At 42.3% G+C, this 19,699-nt stretch overlaps 1 long non-coding RNA gene across 1 annotated transcript; it reads left to right on the forward strand.

The window, feature by feature from the left end:
* The first annotated feature begins 6,617 nt into the window (after positions 1 to 6,617).
* Positions 6,618 to 9,438, forward strand: LOC149971347 (uncharacterized). Its single transcript, XR_016492134.1, has 3 exons — positions 6,618 to 8,064; positions 8,232 to 8,364; positions 8,690 to 9,438. It is a non-coding gene; the product is annotated as an uncharacterized LOC149971347 (long non-coding RNA).
* Positions 9,439 to 19,699: the final 10,261 nt, after the last annotated feature.

Below are 19,699 nucleotides of genomic sequence, written 5' to 3' on the forward strand. Positions count from 1 at the left end.
TAATAATAATAATAATTGAAGTGCCCATCCAAGAAGGTTCAAAGTCTTTGGCAACAGATAAAATGCTGAAAAATTATATATACAACGTATCTGTGCTCATCTGCGATTGGACATAAATATTACACAACAAGTTGGAAATCACAAATTCAACAATGAGTGGTTTGGAAGGAATCAGCGGCTAACTGCAAGCATTGCAAAGCAATCGTTAGCCTGCTATTCAGTGGTGTGGCTGTGTGGTCCTAAGTCTAAGATTAAGGGTCTCTTTTCCTAGTTTAAAATTACAAACATTCAACATTGGCCATGCTGTCAATGAAGCATGATTTGTGCCGCGCTCAAAACAACTGTTAACTCGGAACTGCAAAACCTGACTTTATTGAGTTCAAGACAACTGGGAACTCGGGAAAAATGAGCTACGACTAGGAAAATACGTTTGAACTTTCATCCACGAGGAATTGTAAATCGGGAACTATGGCCGCTTTCTAGAGCTATGACCTGAAGATCGTTGACGTCATCATGATTCAACCTTTTTTTCCCCAAGTTCCCAGTTGTCTTGAAAGAACCATACATCCAGAGAATGCCAGACTGATGACAAAGTTGGACTGCAGGCCCATGTAGAGCGAGTGAAGAGATGCACACCCTTCTGGTCTACCTTTGGCCTGCAATATACCACTCAAGGTGTTTCATGTCTGTCTGGAAAGCTTTTGTTCTTCTATTTCCAACAATGTGGATGTATTCCTACTGCTACTAAAAAAGTTAATTGATAATCATTGTAGAATGGAATTGAATGTAATAGAATTACTTAGCCTACGTTTCATTTCAATGATCACTTAGTGTCGGTCTCTGAAACTATGGGTGTTTTCTGTTAAGATAATGTGTTTCTTGTTAAAAGGCTGAATAGCACTAAAGGGAGTAAGTAAAGGCACTATGTGTAATCCTGGGATTAAGTGTGCTTATTGGTATAATTCTATAATGGCCTATAGTTATCTGTACTTAATCCTATAATGGCCCGTAGTAATATTATAGTCCGATAATGGCATGTAGCAATCTTATAATTGCCTATAGTAATCTGTATTTATTGTTTTTGGGAAATAATGTATAGGCGCACCACCAATGTAATTGATCCAAGGAACTAGAGGCGAGGGGAAACCCTGCCTAGATTAAATAATTTATATGGTTATTAGCATAAAGTGGAGGGACTAAAACTTGTATAAGCATGAAACTGTCTAAAAGGAGTGGACTGAGACTGAGTCCAGCAATTGCTCCATGGGCCAGCTCGGCTTGTTACTTTGTAATAATGTCTATTTGAATTCACAAGTTCCGGTATCTGAGAGATATTATTGAACCAATATTTCCACAACAATATTTCCACAACAAAACGTGCACCTGTGTCTGAGTTAAATGTGCATGTTTACTTGCAGGATTTGTTGAAACATGAGGAGGTATCATCAGACTCCCTCCTACTCCATTCGGAAGGATTCAATGTTTAGGCATTCTCGGGTTACACTTACGGATTGGGTAACATTCCTTCATCGGTAGGTTAATGCATTTGACACAGTAAGAATGTTTTGGATAATGACATTTTTAAAAAGTGGTTCATAAACAGGGGCTGCATTACACTGGGATGGAATGCTTCATTGATGATTAAATAGTTGGGCTAGTAGTAGACCTGCCAAGGTCAGAAAAAACATCATTTTGACCACTTTAACCTACCTACCCCCCTACTTTTTTCAATTTCCACCTGAAAACATACCCAAATCTAACTGCCTGTAGCTCAGGCCCAGGACATGCATATTCTTGGTTTCATTTGAAAGAAAACACTCTGAAGTTTGTGTAAATGTGAATTGAATGTAGGAGAATAGGAGAACACAATAGATCTTGTTTAGATAATACAATGAAAAAACGTACGTTTTTCATTTTTATTGTTGTATCATCATCTTTAAAATGAACAAGACAAAACAAACATTCAGATAGGATAATGGGGACAATTTCAGTGAAAAACATAAGAGGGCAACAGTACTTGTGCAAAGTTTCAGAATGATAACTTCCAAAATGAGTGTGCTACATGACATTTATCATGAAGTCACCCAGGTGTCCCACACAAGTAAGTTTTTTTTTTTCTTCACATTTTTAATTTTCCAAAAACTCATCTTCAGAACACTCTCCTGCAATCCTCTTCACCAATTTATATTTATATAAAAAAGTATTATTTACCTCAGATCTGTAATCCTCCGAGAGGCTAGCCAGAAATTAGCCAGAAGCTAGCCGGGAGCTAGCCAGAAGCTGGTCCAGAAGCTACTCTGAAGCTGGTTCAGAAGCTAGTTAGCTTATTTACTGGCTAATCGTTAGTACTCAGCTAACCACGGTTTGTGGTCATCAGCTGTCCTTTGGCTCGAGAATCTATCGCCAGTTTTGTACGGCGCGGTGCAGCGCGGCTCGGAACGGAACATACCGGATTTCGGCCGCTGGCTCTGGACATCCATACCTGGATCTCACAGCTAGCTAGCTGCTATCCGTGTGACTATCGGCTTTCGTCGATTCCGGAGCTAACATCAATTGTTCCGGAGCTAGCCAGCTGAAGAGTTCCATCAATCACTCCTGGGCTGCAGTCACCTATCCGGACCCGTTTTGCTGCCTACGCGGAGCCCCACCGGGCCTTCACAGCTGGACTGCCGACGTTGTCTACCCGAGGGAATTGTCCGGCTGGCTCCTCCGGCGCAAAGTTGCCTGGGCGCCCATCTGCGGCCTACTAGCCGTTGGCTATCTTATCGGCTGCTATCTGAATAGACAATCAGACTATATTTTTATTTTATTTTATTTTTTATTTATTTATTTTTCTTCTTGGGCCTGTATAACTATATCTATTGTTTTTATTTTTGTCGTTGTTGTGTGATTTGGATTAATCCCCTCTACCACACGGAAACCCACTAATCTACTGACGGAACGCAAGAGTTGGCTAATAACAGACCTCCATCCTATGCTAGCTTGCTCCTATGCTAGCTTGCTACCGATTTAGCTGTCTAAATCGCCGTGACCCCCAACCAACCTCTCCATTCACTGGGCCCTTTTGATCACTCGACTGAGCATGCCTTTCCTTAATGTCAATATGCCTTGTCCATTGCTGTTCTGGTTAGTGTTTATTGGCTTATTTCACTGTAGAGCCTCTAGTCCTGCTCATTATACCTTATCCAACCTATTAGTTCCACCACCCACACATGCAATGAGATCTCCTGGTTTCAATGATGTTTCTAGAGACAATATCTCTCTCTTCATCACTCAATACCTAGGTTTACCTCCACTGTATTCACATCCTACCTTACCTTTGTCTGTACATTATACCTTGATGCTATTTTATCGCCCCCAGAAACCTCCTTTTACTCTCTGTTCCAGACATTCTAAACGACCAATTCTTATTGCTTTTAGCCGCACCCTTATTCTACTCCTACTCTGTTCCTCTGGCGATGTAGAGGTGAATCCAGGCCCTGCAGTGCCTAGCTCCACTCCTATTCCCCAGGCGCTCTCTTTTGACGACTTCTGTAACTGTAATAGCCTTGGTTTCATGCATGTTAACATTAGAAGCCTCCTCCCTAAGTTTGTTCTATTCACTGCTTTAGCACACTCTGCCAACCCGGATGTTCTAGCTGTGTCTGAATCCTGGCTTAGGAAGACCACCAAAAATTCAGACATTTTAATTCCAAACTACAACATTTTCAGACAAGATAGAACTGCCAAAGGGGGCGGTGTTGGAATCTACTGCAAAGATAGCCTGCAGAGTTCTGTCCTACTATCCAGGTCTGTACCCAAACAATTTGAACTTCTACTTTTAAAAATCCACCTCTCTAAAAACAAGTCTCTCACCGTTGCCGCCTGCTATAGACCACCCTCTGCCCCCAGCTGTGCTCTGGACACCATATGTGAACTGATTACCCCCCATCTATCTTCAGAGCTTGTGCTGCTAGGTGACCTAAACTGGAACATGCTTAACACCCCAGCCATCCTACAATCTAAACTTGATGCCCTCAACCTCACACAAATTATCAATGAACCTACCAGGTACCACCCCAAAGCTGAAAACACGGGCACCCTCATAGATATCATCCTAACCAACTTGCCCTCTAAATACACCTCTGCTGTTTTCAACCAAGATCTCAGCGATCACTGCCTCATTGCCTGCATCCGTAATGGGTCAGCGGTCAAACGACCTCCACTCATCACTGTAAAACGCTCCCTGAAACACTTCAGCGAGCAGGCCTTTCTAATCGACCTGGCCGGGGTATCCTGGAAGGATATTGATCTTATCCCGTCAGTAGAGGATGCCTGGATATGTTTTTTAAATGCCTTCCTAACCATCTTAAATAAACATGCCCCTTTCAAGAAATTTTGAACCAGGAACAGATATAGCCCTTGGTTCTCCCCAGACCTGACTGCCCTTAACCAACACAAAAACATCCTATGGCGTTCTGCATTAGCATTGAACAGCCCCCGTGATATGCAGCTGTTCAGGGAAGCTAGAAACCATTATACACAGGCAGTTAGAAAAGCCAAGGCCAGCTTTTTCAAGCAGAAATTTGCTTCCTGCAACACTAACTCAAAAAAGTTCTGGGACACTGTAAAGTCCATGGAGAATAAGAACACCTCCTCCCAGCTGCCCACTGCACTGAAGATAGGAAACACTGTCACCACTGATAAATCCACCATAATTGAGAATTTCAATAAGCATTTTTCTACGGCTGGCCATGCTTTCCACCTGGCTACTCCTACCCCGGTCAACAGCACTGCACCCCCCACAACAACTCGCCCAAGCCTTCCCCATTTCTCCTTCTCCCAAATCTGCTCAGCTGATGTTCTGAATGAGCTGCAAAATCTGGACCCCTACAAATCAGCCGGGCTAGACAATCTGGACCCTTCTAAAATTATCTGCCAAAATTGTTGCCACCCCTATTACGAGCCTGTTCAACCTCTCTTTCGTGTCGTCTGAGATTCCCAAAGATTGGAAAGCAGCTGCGGTCATCCCCCTCTTCAAAGGGGGTGACACTCTTGACCCAAACTGCTACAGACCTATATCTATCCTACCATGCCTTTCTGTCAACAAACAGATTACCGACCATTTCGAATCTCACCATACCTTCTCTGCTATGCAATCTGGTTTCAGAGCTGGTCATGGGTGCACCTCAGCCACGCTCAAGGTCCTAAATTATATCTTAACCGCCATCGATAAGAAACATTACTGTGCAGCCGTATTCATTGATCTGGCCAAGGCTTTCGACTCTGTCAATCACCACATCCTCATCGGCAGACTCGACAGCCTTGGTTTCTCAAATGATTGCCTCGCCTGGTTCACCAACTACTTCTCTGATAGAGTTCAGTGTGTCAAATCGGAGGGTCTGATGTCCGGACCTCTGGCAGTCTCTATGGGGGTGCCACAGGGTTCAATTCTTGGACCGACTCTCTTCTCTGTATACATCAATCAGGTCGCTCTTGCTGCTGATGAGTCTCTTATCCACCTCTACGCAGACGACACCATTCTGTATACTTCTGGCCCTTCTTTGGACACTGTGTTAACAACCCTCCAGGCAAGCTTCAATGCCATACAACTCTTCTTCCGTGGCCTCCAATTTCTCTTAAATACAAGTAAAACTAAATGCATGCTCTTCAACCGATCGCTACCTGTACCTACCCGCCTCTCCAACATTACTACTCTGGACGGCTCTGACTTAGAATACGTGGACAACTACAAATACTTAGGTGTCTGGTTAGACTGTAAACTCTCCCTCCAGACCCATATCAAACATCTCCAATCCAAAGTTAAATCTAGAATTGGCTTCCTATTTCGCAACAAAGCATCCTTCACTCATGCTGCCAAACATACCCTTGTAAAACTGACCATCCTACCAATCCTCGACTTTGGCGATGTCATTTACAAAATAGCCTCCAATACCCTACTCAACAAATTGGATGCAGTCTATCACAGTGCAATCCGTTTTGTCACCAAAGCCCCATATACTACCCACCATTGCGACCTGTACGCTCTCGTTGGCTGGCCCTCGCTTCATACTCGTCGCCAAACCCACTGGCTCCATGTCATCTACAAGACCCTAACATTTAATCCTAGTAAAAATGCCCTGTCTCAGGTCAGTTAGGATCACCACTTCATTTTAAGAATGTGAAATGTCAGAATAATAGTAGAGAGAATGATTTATTTGAGCTTTTATTTATTTTATCACATTCCCAGTGGGTCAGAAGTTTACATACACTCAATTAGTATTGGTAGCATTGCCTTTAAATTGTTTAACTTGTCAAACGTTTCTGGTAGCCTTCCACAAGCTTCCTACAATAAGTTGGGTGAGTTTTGGCCCATTCCTCCTGACAGAGCTGGTGTAACTGAGTCAGGTTTGTAGGCCTCCTTGCTCACACACGCTTTTTCAGTTCTGCCTACAAATTTTCTATAAGAGTGAGGTCAGGGCTTTGTGATGGCCACTCCAATACCTTGTCTTTGTTGTCCTTAATAGCTGTCACCCACAGAAAGTCCATGCTCTTTCAGCCCCTAATAAAATGAAGCATAACAACCATACACAAGGTACTGGTGAGTGTAGGGCTCCCTGCTAAGTAATTACATGTTAGTTTGTGTTCCGAGGTATAGGTTAGTACAGAACCACTTCAAGGTATGGCGAGCAGGTCTCTTCAGGCTAAAGAGAATGTGGTTTAAGGGCAAGTTAAGGTTGTGTTACCAACAGCTGTATCTCAATGGGTTGAGTCTGGGGCCTATCGTGGGCTTAATTTATGGAAAAAAGATTTGGGTTCCTATTGTCATATTTTTTATATGACTTGTTAATTTCTTTGTTGCAATATTGCAGATTTGCACAGGGGCTACACTTGAGGCAAGTTGATATGATAGAGAATGGCATTTCACGGAGCGCAAGGACCCTGACAAGAATGACGAAAAGCCTGAGAAAGTTGAGAGGTACATTGTGATTGTTACAGTTGTCCATCAACTGACACTTAAAAAGCCACCAGCTTCGTTTACCTATATTCACTCTGAGGAAATTTTAGCACACTTACAAACTGTAATAATTAGGCTTTTGGGATATTTCATGCATTATTTACAGGACAGCTTAAAGGGTCTCTCAAAGATTTTAAACTTTTAGCTTGCTTTGCCACCCATCCCGACCAGTTTTTCCTACAGGTATTTAGGTTACTTCTCATGGTGGCAGGCCGGGAAGGGCAGCATGGCACAACTGTGGAGTCTTGCACCACCTCTGCTGCCCTAATTTTTGATTGTGAGCCTACATTATTCCTGCAAATTAAGTAAAAGCTGTTACAAATGTGTTTTGAGTACTGTTTTTACAGCTGCAATTAACAGCTATTTTATTAATCAATCTGTCAATTATTACTTTGATTACTCAATGTGTTTTGAATTTTAAAAAGCCTATTTTGCTGACTGAATATAGGCTAAGTGTTTTATTAAATATTAACATATTTACAATGCATTACAGTGCAAATAGCAACAACAGACAAACTCAAACTTTTGTGGCACCTTCCATTAAAGTGTAATGCCACATGAGACACATGAGTACAACGTAAAAATCTGTCGTTCTGCCCCTGAACAAGGCAGTTAACCCACTGTTACTAGGTCGTCATTGAAAATAAGAATTTGTTCTTAATAAGGTATAGGGGGCAGCATTTCCACTTTTGGATCAATAGTGTGCCCAATTTCAACTTCCAGGAATGCCAGGAATATAAGATATGCATATTATTAGTAGATGAGGATAGAAAACACTCTGAAGTTTCTAAAACTGTGTGAATCATGTCTGTGAATATAACAGAACTTATGTAGCAGGCAAAACCCAGAGGACTAACTGTTCAGATTATTATTATTTTTGCATCTGACTGTTCCCTGTGTTGTCTTTGCCAAGGGATACTTCTTAGGCACCAGTTCCTTCCGCTTCCACTGGATGTCACCAGTCTTTGGAATTTGGTTGAGGTTATCCATTTGTGCAACGAAGAAGAAACACATCCTGGAACAACGTTACACTATTGACAGTTGCGCAAGACGTAAAAAGGAGCATGGTTTGTTTACTTCCTGTATTGAAAACAGATAGCCCCGTCTACAATTTGATCGATTATTAACGTTTAAAAATACCTAAAGTTGTATTACAAAAGTAGTTTGAAATATTTTGGCAAAGTTTATAGGCAACTTTTGAAATGTTTTGTAGTGACGTTGCGTTTTTTTGCAGCTGTTTTTTTCTGGATCAAATGCGTCAAATAAATAGACATTTGGATATATATGGACGGAATTAATCGAACAAAAGGACCAATTGTGATGTTTATGGGACATATTGGAGTGCCAACAAACGAAGCTTGTCAAAGGTAATGCATGTTTTATATTTTATTTCAGCATTTTGTGTAGCGCCTACAGGGTTGAAATATGCTACTCTCTTTGTTGATATTGTGCTATCATCAGATAATAGCTTCTTATGCTTTCGACAAAAGTTTTTTTTAAATCTGACATGTTGGCTGGATTCACAACCAGTGTAGCTTTAATTGAGTATCTTTATATGTGTGATTTAATGAATGTTTGATTTTTATATCATTATTTGAATTTGCTGCGCTGCTTTGTAATATAATAACACTATTTTATATCCTGATATTGTATTCTGATGACTAATAATTCCTCTTTATTTTGTACTTTCAGAAACCTCACACACAAACAGTATTTGCCAACATCATAACAGGACATCTTTTCAGTTGAAGATTGAAAACAGCTCTTGTATGCTAGTGTACACTCCTTAACAGTTTTACTGGATGAAAACACATAAGCCAATATGTAATAGTGGTCCATTTTAGTGAATTATTGGTGGGGGTTGAACAACAGCAACAAAAACTTGTTTTACTAGAGGAAGAAAAACTGCAAGAAAAGACTGACAACTTATGAATTTGCATAACCCATATTTCATATTCATGCAGTGACTGAACAACAACTGCATATCCACCCCCCCACCTCTAGTATCATGGCAGGTCAGCGGTCAAGTCAACTGTCAAGTCGGTCAGTAATTGCTGCACATGTGCTCAATAGTGCTTAAGCATATGATACTCCCCAAAGCATGGTGAAACACATCGAGGTGTGTCACAAGCTAAACACATGTACTTTGTCAACCTCCTGCTTCCTTCTCCTGGTGCCAGACATGCAGACTTTGCAGTGCCTCCGTGTGCGACTACCTTGAGCAGCAGTTTGAGAGACTTCGCAGGGAAAATTCCGTGCAGTAGGGGATTGTCTGCAGCAGGACGGCCCCCAGTGGATGGGCGTCGAGGGGTGTGGTGCTATATCTTGTGAAGTATGCAATTGCATTGAAAGTACAGTGTAATTACATTTACAAGTGCTGTAACATTTACTCTACATTGAAGTGTATTTACCTGTTGATTGTAATAAAAAGCTTTACCCTACTGTGTTTCACTTTACTTGAAGCTGCTTGCTTATGAGTACACTAACATTATACATTATATTATTTTGAACAACATTTCATTTACATTACACCTTTGAAGCCAGAAAACTAAACCATTAGCTATATGCATATAGTTATATGCATATCCATTCCTTTTTATTTGTTATTTTTTTTGCCCCAATTTCTTAGTATCCAATTTTTTATTTTTTATTATTTTTTTAGTAGTTACTATCTTGTCTTATCGCTACAACTCCCGTACAGGCCCGGGAGAGACGAAGGTTGAGAGTCATGCGTCCTCCGAAACACAACCCAACTAACCCAACCGCTCCTAACACAGCGCACATCCAACCCGGAAGCCAGCCGCACCAATGTGTTGGAGGAAACACAGTTCCCCCCCTCCGACCTGGTCAGCGTGCACTGCACCCGGCCCGCCACAGGAGTCACTAGTGCGCGATGAGACAAGGAAATCCCTACTGGCCAAACCCTCCCTAACCCGGACGACGCTAGGCCAATTGTGCGTCGCCCCATGGACCTCCCGGTCGCGGCCGGCTGCGACAGAGCCAGGGCTCGAACCCAGAGTCTCTGGTGGCACAGCTAGCACTGCGATGCCCTTCAGTACATCCTTTAAGCCAAATATTATGGAAATAATATAACTGAAGTCATTGTTATTGATAGGGTGTGCATTGTTACAACAGCTGACGGAGTCCTAGTCTAGCTTATTTTGGTGGTATGATTTATGTAGTCACATGTAACAAGGTTACATATTATGATGCATTGTTACAGCAGCTGATGAAGTCCTAGCCTAGTTTATTTAGGTGATAGTGACTTATGTAACAAGGATACATATTAGAATGCATTGTTAATGGTGCTACACAGGATACTGCATAAGTGTAATTACAGAACATATATTAGTAACATTTGGAACAAGACATCTTGTAATTACATATACATAAGTCATGAATAATTACACATGTGGAATAACCTCTGTCAAGCTGATTTGTTATTACATATCCTTGTTCCACTTGTGATATCCCATATCGCTAAACCCTTGTTACAGTGTAAATACAAAGTATTTGCATAGTAATTACATGTAACTACTATGTTAAAAAATAATTTAGTACTATTTAGTTAAAGTAAAGAATTAACAAATATTTTATATGAAGATAAGCATTGTATTGTTAGATTATATGAGCAGTTTTTTAAAGTACTGCTTAAGTCTTTTTTGGCGTTATCTGTGCTTCGCAATATATATTTTTGCCAACTTTTACTTTTACTTCACTGCATTCCTAAAGAAAATAATGTACTTTTTACTCCCTACATTATCCGACACCCAAAAGTTCTCAATTAATTTTGACAGGAAAATCGTTCAATTCACACACTTACCTGAGAACATCCATGGTCATCCCTACTGCCTCTGATCTGGCAGATTCATTAAACACAAATGTTTTGTTTGTAAATTATGTCCGAGGTTTGGAGTGTGCCCCTGGCTATCGGTCAATAAAAAAAGATTATGCAATTTTGACGTCTGCCTTGCTTAATATAAGGAATTTGAAATGATTTATACTTTTACATTACAGTACATTTTAGCAATCCCATTTACTTTTGATACTTAAGTATATTTAAAACCAAATACTTTTGGTCTTTTACTCAAGTAGTATTTTACTGGGTGACTTTCACTTGAGTCATTTTCTATCAAGGTATCTTTACTTTTACTCATGCATGACAATTTAGAACTTTTTCCACCACTGTATGAGTAACTCTGGTAGGCCTGAAACAGTCTTCCTAACCTCAAGTTCAACTATTGGAATCAGTTTGAGCACCGGGGCGCACTGCCTTCATATCATAGGCCTGCAGTAGCTAAAGCTTAATAATAGCCACACCATACCAAACCTTCACTAAAAGTAAGTCAATCCATTGTTTTGAACTACCCCTCCCGTCAATACATTTCAATCTGTCCCTTACTGAAGAATATATCACTCATTGGCCTGTCCATCTTTGCTGGAACATACAATGAGATGCTGGCAGAACAATTAGGTTTGAAGTAGACATCGCCATTTCTCTGAGCCAACAAAAGTCTCAAGAGTCCCGAAGACAATCATGTATTCACCTTTGGCAATTTCCCATCCTCCATCTCACTTTTGACCCGCATATGCGGAAGCGTTTCCTTGAGAGTTCAGAACATGAATCTGTTCCTCGATTATTGACATCAGAGAAGAAACTACTAATTCCATCGACTTTCAATTTCAGTAAACCTCAGACTGTCAGCTAAACTTGATACACAATCTTTTTTACCATAGCCTGTAGGTAGACAAGTCAAAACGAGTGTTCAATGACTTCATTGACTCAAATTTTTTGTATAGAGCACACTTCTGGCAAAACAGAATTACATTTTTACTCCATCTTTTCTTACATTTTCTGCAATGCTGCAAAATAGTTAGCTTACGAAACCACTTTCTACCAAATGTGTCCTTCATTGACACCATTTTTGCAATTCAAAATTCTCCAGACCTCCAAGGGAGGCGTGACAACGATGTGTTTTTGGTGTTATGGCAACGCAAGACTATGGTGCACCTCCAAGGCTTCGCTTACGTTGAAAACCTGGAAGTTCATATTGGAAAAAGTATGAATAGAGCGATGATAGCAACTGCCTGTGGCTGATAAGCTGTTAGTAGATGCGTTTTTTTGAAACAACCACCGAGAAGCCGAGAAGAGATCAACATCCGACGAGCTTCTCCTTCACGTCTCTATGGATTAAAATGATTTCTTCAGATATGCAAAATATCCAAAGTATGGTAATTCATGGTGATATCATTGCTAGCATCGGAAATAGTTTTAATTTAATTTTGTATATACTGTAATTTGGTTGGAATGAGACTACCCACCAGTAAACTTGATGGGCTATTCTGTTTCAAATCTCTGCCTCTGTTTGTACGTGCCTATTCCAGATGTTGGGAGGGGCAAATTGCTTAGATACACTCCACCCTCTTTTAGGCTTTCATAACACAACAGAAAGTCTGGTAGAAAGTTCTAAATGCATATCAAATGGCTTTTGTTAAGGAATGGAGGTAGTAAAGTATTGTTAAACATAATTACAGTACATAGACAGGACACCAGATGAATGACAACAGAGACAAAAAAACACACAATGATGTACACCAGTGGAGGTTGGTTGGAGGAGCTATAGGCGGACAGGCTCATTGTAATGGCTGGAATGGACTAAATCAAATCAAATTGTATTTGTCACATACACATGGTTAGCAGATGTTAATGAGTGTATCGAAATGCTTGTGCTTCTTGTTCCGAAAATGCATTAAGAACCAACGAGTAATCTAACATAACAATTTCACAACAACTTCCTTATACACACAAGTGTAAAGGGGTGAAGGATATGTACATAAAGATATATGAATGAGTGATGGTAAGGAACGGCATAGGCAAGATGCAGTAGATGGTATCGAGTACAGTATGCAGTGCCTTGCGAAAGTATTCGGCCCCCTTGAACTTTGCGACCTTTAACCACATTTCAGGCTTCAAACATAAAGATATAAAACTGTATTTTTTTGTGAAGAATCAACAACAAGTGGGACACAATCATGAAGTGGAACGACATTTATTGGATATTTCTAACTTTTTTTAACAAATCAAAAACTGAAAAATTGGGCGTGCAAAATTATTCAGCCCCCTTAAGTTAATACTTTGTAGCGCCACCTTTTGCTGCGATTACAGCTGTAAGTCACTTGGGGTATGTCTCTATCAGTTTTGCACATCGAGAGACTGACATTTTTTCCCATTCCTCCTTGCAAAACAGCTCGAGCTCAGTGAGGTTGGATGGAGAGCATTTGTGAACAGCAGTTCTCAGTTCTTTCCACAGATTCTCGATTGGATTCAGGTCTGGACTTTGACTTGGCCATTCTAACACCTGGATATGTTTATTTTTGAACCATTCCATTGTAGATTTTGCTTTATGTTTTGGATCATTGTCTTGTTGGAAGACAAATCTCTGTCCCAGTCTCAGGTCTTTTGCAGACTCCATCAGGTTTTCTTCCAAAATGGTCCTGTATTTGGTTCCATCCATCTTCCCATCAATTTTAACCATCTTCCCTGTCCCTGCTGAAGAAAAGCAGGCCCAAACCATGATGCTGCCACCACCATGTTTGACAGTGGGGATGGTGTGTTCAGGGTGATGAGCTGTGTTGCTTTTACGCCAAACATAACGTTTTGCATTGTTGCCAAAAAGTTCAATTTTTGTTTCATCTGACCAGAGCACCTTCTTCCACATGTTTGGTGTGTCTCCCAGGTGGCTTGTGGCAAACTTTAAACAACACTTTTTATGGATATCTTTAAGAAATGGCTTTCTTCTTGCCACTCTTCCATAAAGGCCAGATTTGTGCAATATACGACTGATTGTTGTCCTATGGACAGAGTCTCCCACCTCAGCTGTAGATCTCTGCAGTTCATCCAGAGTGATCATGGGCCTCTTGGCTGCATCTCTGATCAGTCTTCTCCTTGTATGAGCTGAAAGTTTAAAGGGACGGCCAGGTCTTGGTAGATTTGCAGTGGTCTGATACTCCTTCCATTTCAATATTATCGCTTGCACAGTGCTCCTTGGGATGTTTAAAGCTTGGGAAATCTTTTTGTATCCAAATCCGGCTTTAAACTTCTTCACAACAGTATCTCGGACCTGCCTGGTGTGTTCCTTGTTCTTCATGACGCTCTCTACGCTTTTAACAGACCTCTGAGACTATCACAGTGCAGGTGCATTTATACGGAGACTTGATTACACACAGGTGGATTGTATTTATCATCATTAGTCATTTAGGTCAACATTGGATCATTCAGAGATCCTCACTGAACTTCTGGAGAGAGTTTGCTGCACTGAAAGTAAAGGGGCTGAATAATTTTGCACGCCCAATTTTTCAGTTTTTGATTTGTTAAAAAAGTTTGAAATATCCAATAAATGTCGTTCCACTTCATGATTGTGTCCCACTTGTTGTTGATTCTTCACAAAAAAATACAGTTTTATATCTTTATGTTTGAAGCCTGAAATGTGGCAAAAGGTCGCAAAGTTCAAGGGGGCCGAATACTTTCGCAAGGCACTGTATGAGATGAGTAACATAGGGTATGTAAACATTATATTAAGTGGCATTGTTTAAAGTTGCTAGTGATACATTTTTTACATCAATTTTTCTGGCTTGAGTTTAGTCAGTATGTTGGCAGCAGCCACTCAATGTTAGTGGTGGCTGTTTAACAGTCTGATGGCCTTGAGATAGAAGCTGTTTTTCAGTCTCTCGGTCCCTGCTTTGATGCACCTGTACTGACCTCGCCTTCTGGATGATAGCGGGGTGAACAGGCAGTGGCTCGGGTGGTTTTTGTCCTTGATTATCTTTATGGCCTTCCTGTGACATCGGGTGGTGTAGGTGTCCTGGAGGGCAGGTAGTTTGCCCCCGGTGATGCGTTGTGCAGACCTCACTACCCTCTGGAGGGCCTTACGGTCGTGGGCGGAGCAGTTGCCGTACCAGGCGGTGATACAGCCCGACAGATGCTCTCGATTGTGCATTTGTAAAAGTTTGTGAATGCTTTTGGTGACCAAATTTCTTCAGCCTCCTGAGGTTGAAGAGACGCTGCTGCGCCTTCTTCACCACTCTGTCTGTGTGGGTGGATCAATTCAGTTTGTCTGTGATGTGTACGCCGAGGAACTTAAAACTTACTACCCTCTACACATCTGTCCCGTCGATGTGGATAGGGTGGTGCTCCCTCTGCTGTTTCCTGAAGTCCACGATCATCTCCTTTGTTTTGTTGATGTTGAGTGTGAGGTTATTTTCCTGACACCCCATTCCGAGGGCCCTCACTTCCTCCCTGTAGGCCTTCTCATCGTTGTTGGCAATCAAGCCTACCACTGTGGTGTCGTCTGCAAACTTGATGATTGAGTTGGAGGCGTGCATGGCCACACAGTCGTGGGTGAACAGGGAGTACAGGAGAGGGCTCAGAAGGCACCCTTGTGGGGCCCCAGTGTTGAGGATCAGCGGGGTGGAGATGTTGTTACCTACCCTCACCATCTGCGTGCGGCCCATCAGGATGTCCAGTACCCAGTTGCACAGGGCGGGGTCGAGACCCAGGGTCTCGAGCTTGATGATGAGTTTGGAGGGTACTATGGTGTTAAATGCTGAGCTGTAGTCGATGAACAGAATTCTCACATAGGTTTTCATCTTGTCCAGATGGGTTATGGCAGTGTGGTTGCGATTGCATCGTCTGTGGACCTATTGGGGCGGTAAGCAAATTGGAGTGGGTCTAGGATGTCAGGTAGGGTGGAGGTGATATGGTCCTTGACTAGTCTCTCAAAGCACTTCATGATGACGGAAGTGAGTGCTACGGGGCGGTAGTCGTTTAGCTCATTTACCTTAGCTTTCTTGGGAACAGGAACAATGGTGGCCCTCTTGAAGCATGTGGGAACAGCAGACTGGGATTGAGGATTGATTGAATATGTCCGTAAACACACCAGCCAGCTAGTCTGCGCATGCTCTGAGGACGCGGCTGGGGATGCCGTCTGGGCCTGCAGCTTTGCGAGGGTTAACACGTTTAAATGTTTTATTCAAGTCGGCTGCAGTGAAGGAGAGTCTGCAGGTTTGGTAGTGGGCCGTGGCACTGTATTGTCCTCAAAGCGAGCAAAGAAGTTGTTTAGTCTGTCTGGGAGCAAGACATCCTGGTCTGCGACGGGGCTGGTTTTCTTTTTGTAATCCATGATTGACTGTAGACCCTGCCATTGAATTGCGACACTACTTTGTCTCTATACTGACGCTTAGCTTGTTTGAATGCCTTGTGGAGGGAATAGCTACACTGTTTGTATTCGGTCATGTTTCCAGTGACCTTACCCTGGTGAAAAAGCAGTGGTTCGTGCCTTCAGTTTTGCGTGAATGCTGCCATCAATCCACGGTTTCTGGTTTGGGAATGTTTTAATAGTTGCTGTTGGTACAACATCGCCGATGCACTTGCTAATAAACTCGCTCACTGAATCAGTGTATTCGTCAATGTTGTTGTTTGACGCAATGCGGAACATATCCCAATCCACGTGATCGAAGCAATCTTGAAGTGTGAAATCAGATTGGTCGGACCAGCGTTGAACAGACCTGAGTGCGGGAGCTTCCTGTTTTAGTTTCTGTCTGTAGGCTGGAAGCAACAAAATGGAGTCGTGGTCAGCTTTTCTGAAAGGAGGGTGGGGGAGGGCCTTATATGCATCGCGGAAGTTAGAGTAACAGTGATCCAGGGTTTTCCCATCCCTGGTAGCACAATCGATATGCTGATAAAATTTAGAGATTCTTGTTTTCAGATTATCCTTGTTAAAATCCCCAGCTACAATGAATGCAGCCTCAGGAAATGTGGTTTCCAGTTTACATGGAGTCAAATAAAGTTTGTTCAGTTCCATCGATGTGTCTGCTTGGGGAGGAATATATGCAGCTGTGATTATAATCGAAGAGAATTCTCTTGGTAGATAATGCGGTCGACATTTGATTGTGAGGAATTCTAAGTCAGGTGAACAGAAGGACTTGAGTTCCTGTATGTTGTATAATCACACCACGTCTCGTTAATCATAAGGAATACCCCCCGCACCTCTTCTTACCAGAAAGATGCTTGTTTCTGTTGGCGAGATGCGTGAGGAAACCAGCTGGCTGTACTGACTCCGATAGCGTGTCTCGAGTGAGTCTTTGTTTCCTTGAAGCAAAGAACGTTACAGTCTCTGATGTCTCTCTGGAATGCTACCCTTGCTCGGATTTCATCAACCTTGTTGTCAAGAGACTGGACACAGAGTCAAATATGGTTTCAATATGTTTGATGTGTTGGATCCGTTTCTTGTATTCCATCCCAGCCAGTACAATGAGCCCATCCTCCTATAGCTCCTCCCACCAGCCTCCTGTGATGTACTCTTATGCTAAATCTTTTCAGCCTCCTGAGGGTGAAGAGGCGTTGTCGTGCCCTCTTCATGACTTTGCTGGTGTGCATGGACCATGATAGATCCTTAGTCATGTGGACACTGAGGAACTTGAAGCTGTCGACCTGCTGCACTACAGCCCATCGATGTGATTGGGGCCGTGCTCCGCCCTCCGCTTCCTGTAGTCCACGATCAGCTTCTTTGTTTTGCTGACCTTAAGGGAGAGGTTGTTGTCCTGGCACCACACTACCAGGTCTCTGACCTCCTCCCTATAGGCTGTCTCATAATCGTGAGTGATCAGGCCTACTACCGTTGTGTCGTTGGCAAACTTGATGATGGTGTTGGAGTCGTGTCCGGCCACACAGTCGTGGGTAACAAGGGAGTACAGGAGGGGACTAATTACACACCCCTGAGGGTACCCCGTGTTGAGGGATAGTATGGCGGATGTGTTGTTGCATACCTTTACCACCTGGGGGCGATCCGTCAGGAATTCCAGGATCCAGTTGCAGAGGGAGGTGTTTAGTCCCAGGGCCCTTAGCTTAGTGATGAGCTTGGAGGGTACTATGGTGTTGAATGCTGAGCTGTAGTCAATGAATGTATGTGTTCCTTTTGTCCAGGTGGGAAAGGGCAGTGAGGAGTGCAATAGAGATGGGGTCATCTGTTGGAGTAGGTCCATGATGTCTGGGATGATGATGTTGATGTAAGCCATGACCAGCTCTATCAGGTGGAAGACAGTGTCCCCTCTCTCTGGTCAGTCTCACAGGAGGAAAGGACAGCGAGAGCAGGGACCGTGAGAGGCAGACCCTCTGCTTCTCTCTCCCTCCATTGAGACTATTGCTATGTTTAAAACAACTGGGAGCTCGGAAAATGGAAATCTCCGACTTCCGACTTCAGTGTGTTCAATACAACTGCGAACTTGTATTTCTTGAAAAAATGAGGACTGACTGGGAAAAATCATTTTGAACTGTCATCCAACACGGAATTCCATATCGGTAACTCGGCCTCTTTCTAGAGCTCCAACTTTCAGACCTGAAGATCACTGACGTCATGACCCACCCCCCCCCCCCCCCCCCCCTTGAGCACCATGACCATGTACTCGCCGATGTAGTTTTGTCAGGGTGTCTCTGGACCCAGTCCGAGGTGAGCAGTATGTCCTGCGCCTCCGACCTGTTGAAGTAGAAATCTTCATCCAAATCAAGTTTAGTGATTGTTGTTCTGATATCCAGAAGCTATTTTTGGTCATAGGAAACAATGGCGAAAACATGTAAAAAAAAGTTACGATCAGTGAAAAAACACATACAGAATAGCAGAGTTGGTCAGGAGCCCGTAACTCGGATGCTTTCCACTGCAGCACCATTCAATTCTAAGATCATCTGAAGAGGGTTATGATCCTTTTGTTTATGGGAAACTGAGTTCATTTGAGTATCAAATCATTTATTTGTAGTCATTTTTGTATAGAGCATATGCCATATGTATTGGAGTTCCAAGATGACAAACTATCTATGACTGTTCCTATATATCTAAAATCGTATTCCAAGTTTAACGTCAATCAATATGAATCGATATAGGTGTCTGGGTTCTGAAGTAAAAAATATAATCCTTAGTTTTTGGATTAAAGGACAAAGTAATTCCTGCACCACTCTACAAATGGTTATTTTCTTACTCAGTAGTGGTTCGGTTGGTTGTTCATGGCCAAGGTGAGATGGTTCGGAAGGGATCAGTGGCCCTCAGACAAGATCTCTATGACCAGTGAAGAAGAACCAGTAAGCAAGAAGAACTGGATTTTCCGTTTCGATCAGGAAGCTGACATTTAGCTCAACTAAACTAATGGTGTCTCTTATCATTTCAGTGGGAGACTATTCAGCCGCCTGGCACTACAATGACTCATCGTTTGGTTTCACATGTGTGGAGCTAGAGAGGCAGAGATATTACACTCACTAGTGTAATTGACCCAGGGGTGTAATTGTCTGCATCATTTCCAACTTTGTAAAAAGTTGTAAAGTTTTTTACAATTATCCCTGCACATACATGTACACTGAGTATATAAAACATTACGAACACCTGCTCTTTCCATGACATAGACTGATCTAGTGAATCCAGGTCAAAGCTATGATCCCTTACTGATGACACTTGTTAAACAGACAGACAGGTTAGACAGGTTAAAGAAGGATTTTTGAGTCTTGAAACAATTGAGATACTGTATGTGTGCCATTCAGAGGGTGAATGTCCAAGACAAAATATTTAAGTGCCTTTGAACGGGGTATTGTAATAAGTGCCAGGCACACCAGTTTCTCGCTCAACATTTTCCCATGTGTATCAAGAATGGTCCACCACCCAA

The sequence above is a fragment of the Oncorhynchus mykiss genome, chromosome 26, assembly GCF_057628025.1.
Source record: "Oncorhynchus mykiss isolate SJ-2025 chromosome 26, ASM5762802v1, whole genome shotgun sequence".
Lineage (NCBI taxonomy): Eukaryota > Metazoa > Chordata > Actinopteri > Salmoniformes > Salmonidae > Oncorhynchus > Oncorhynchus mykiss.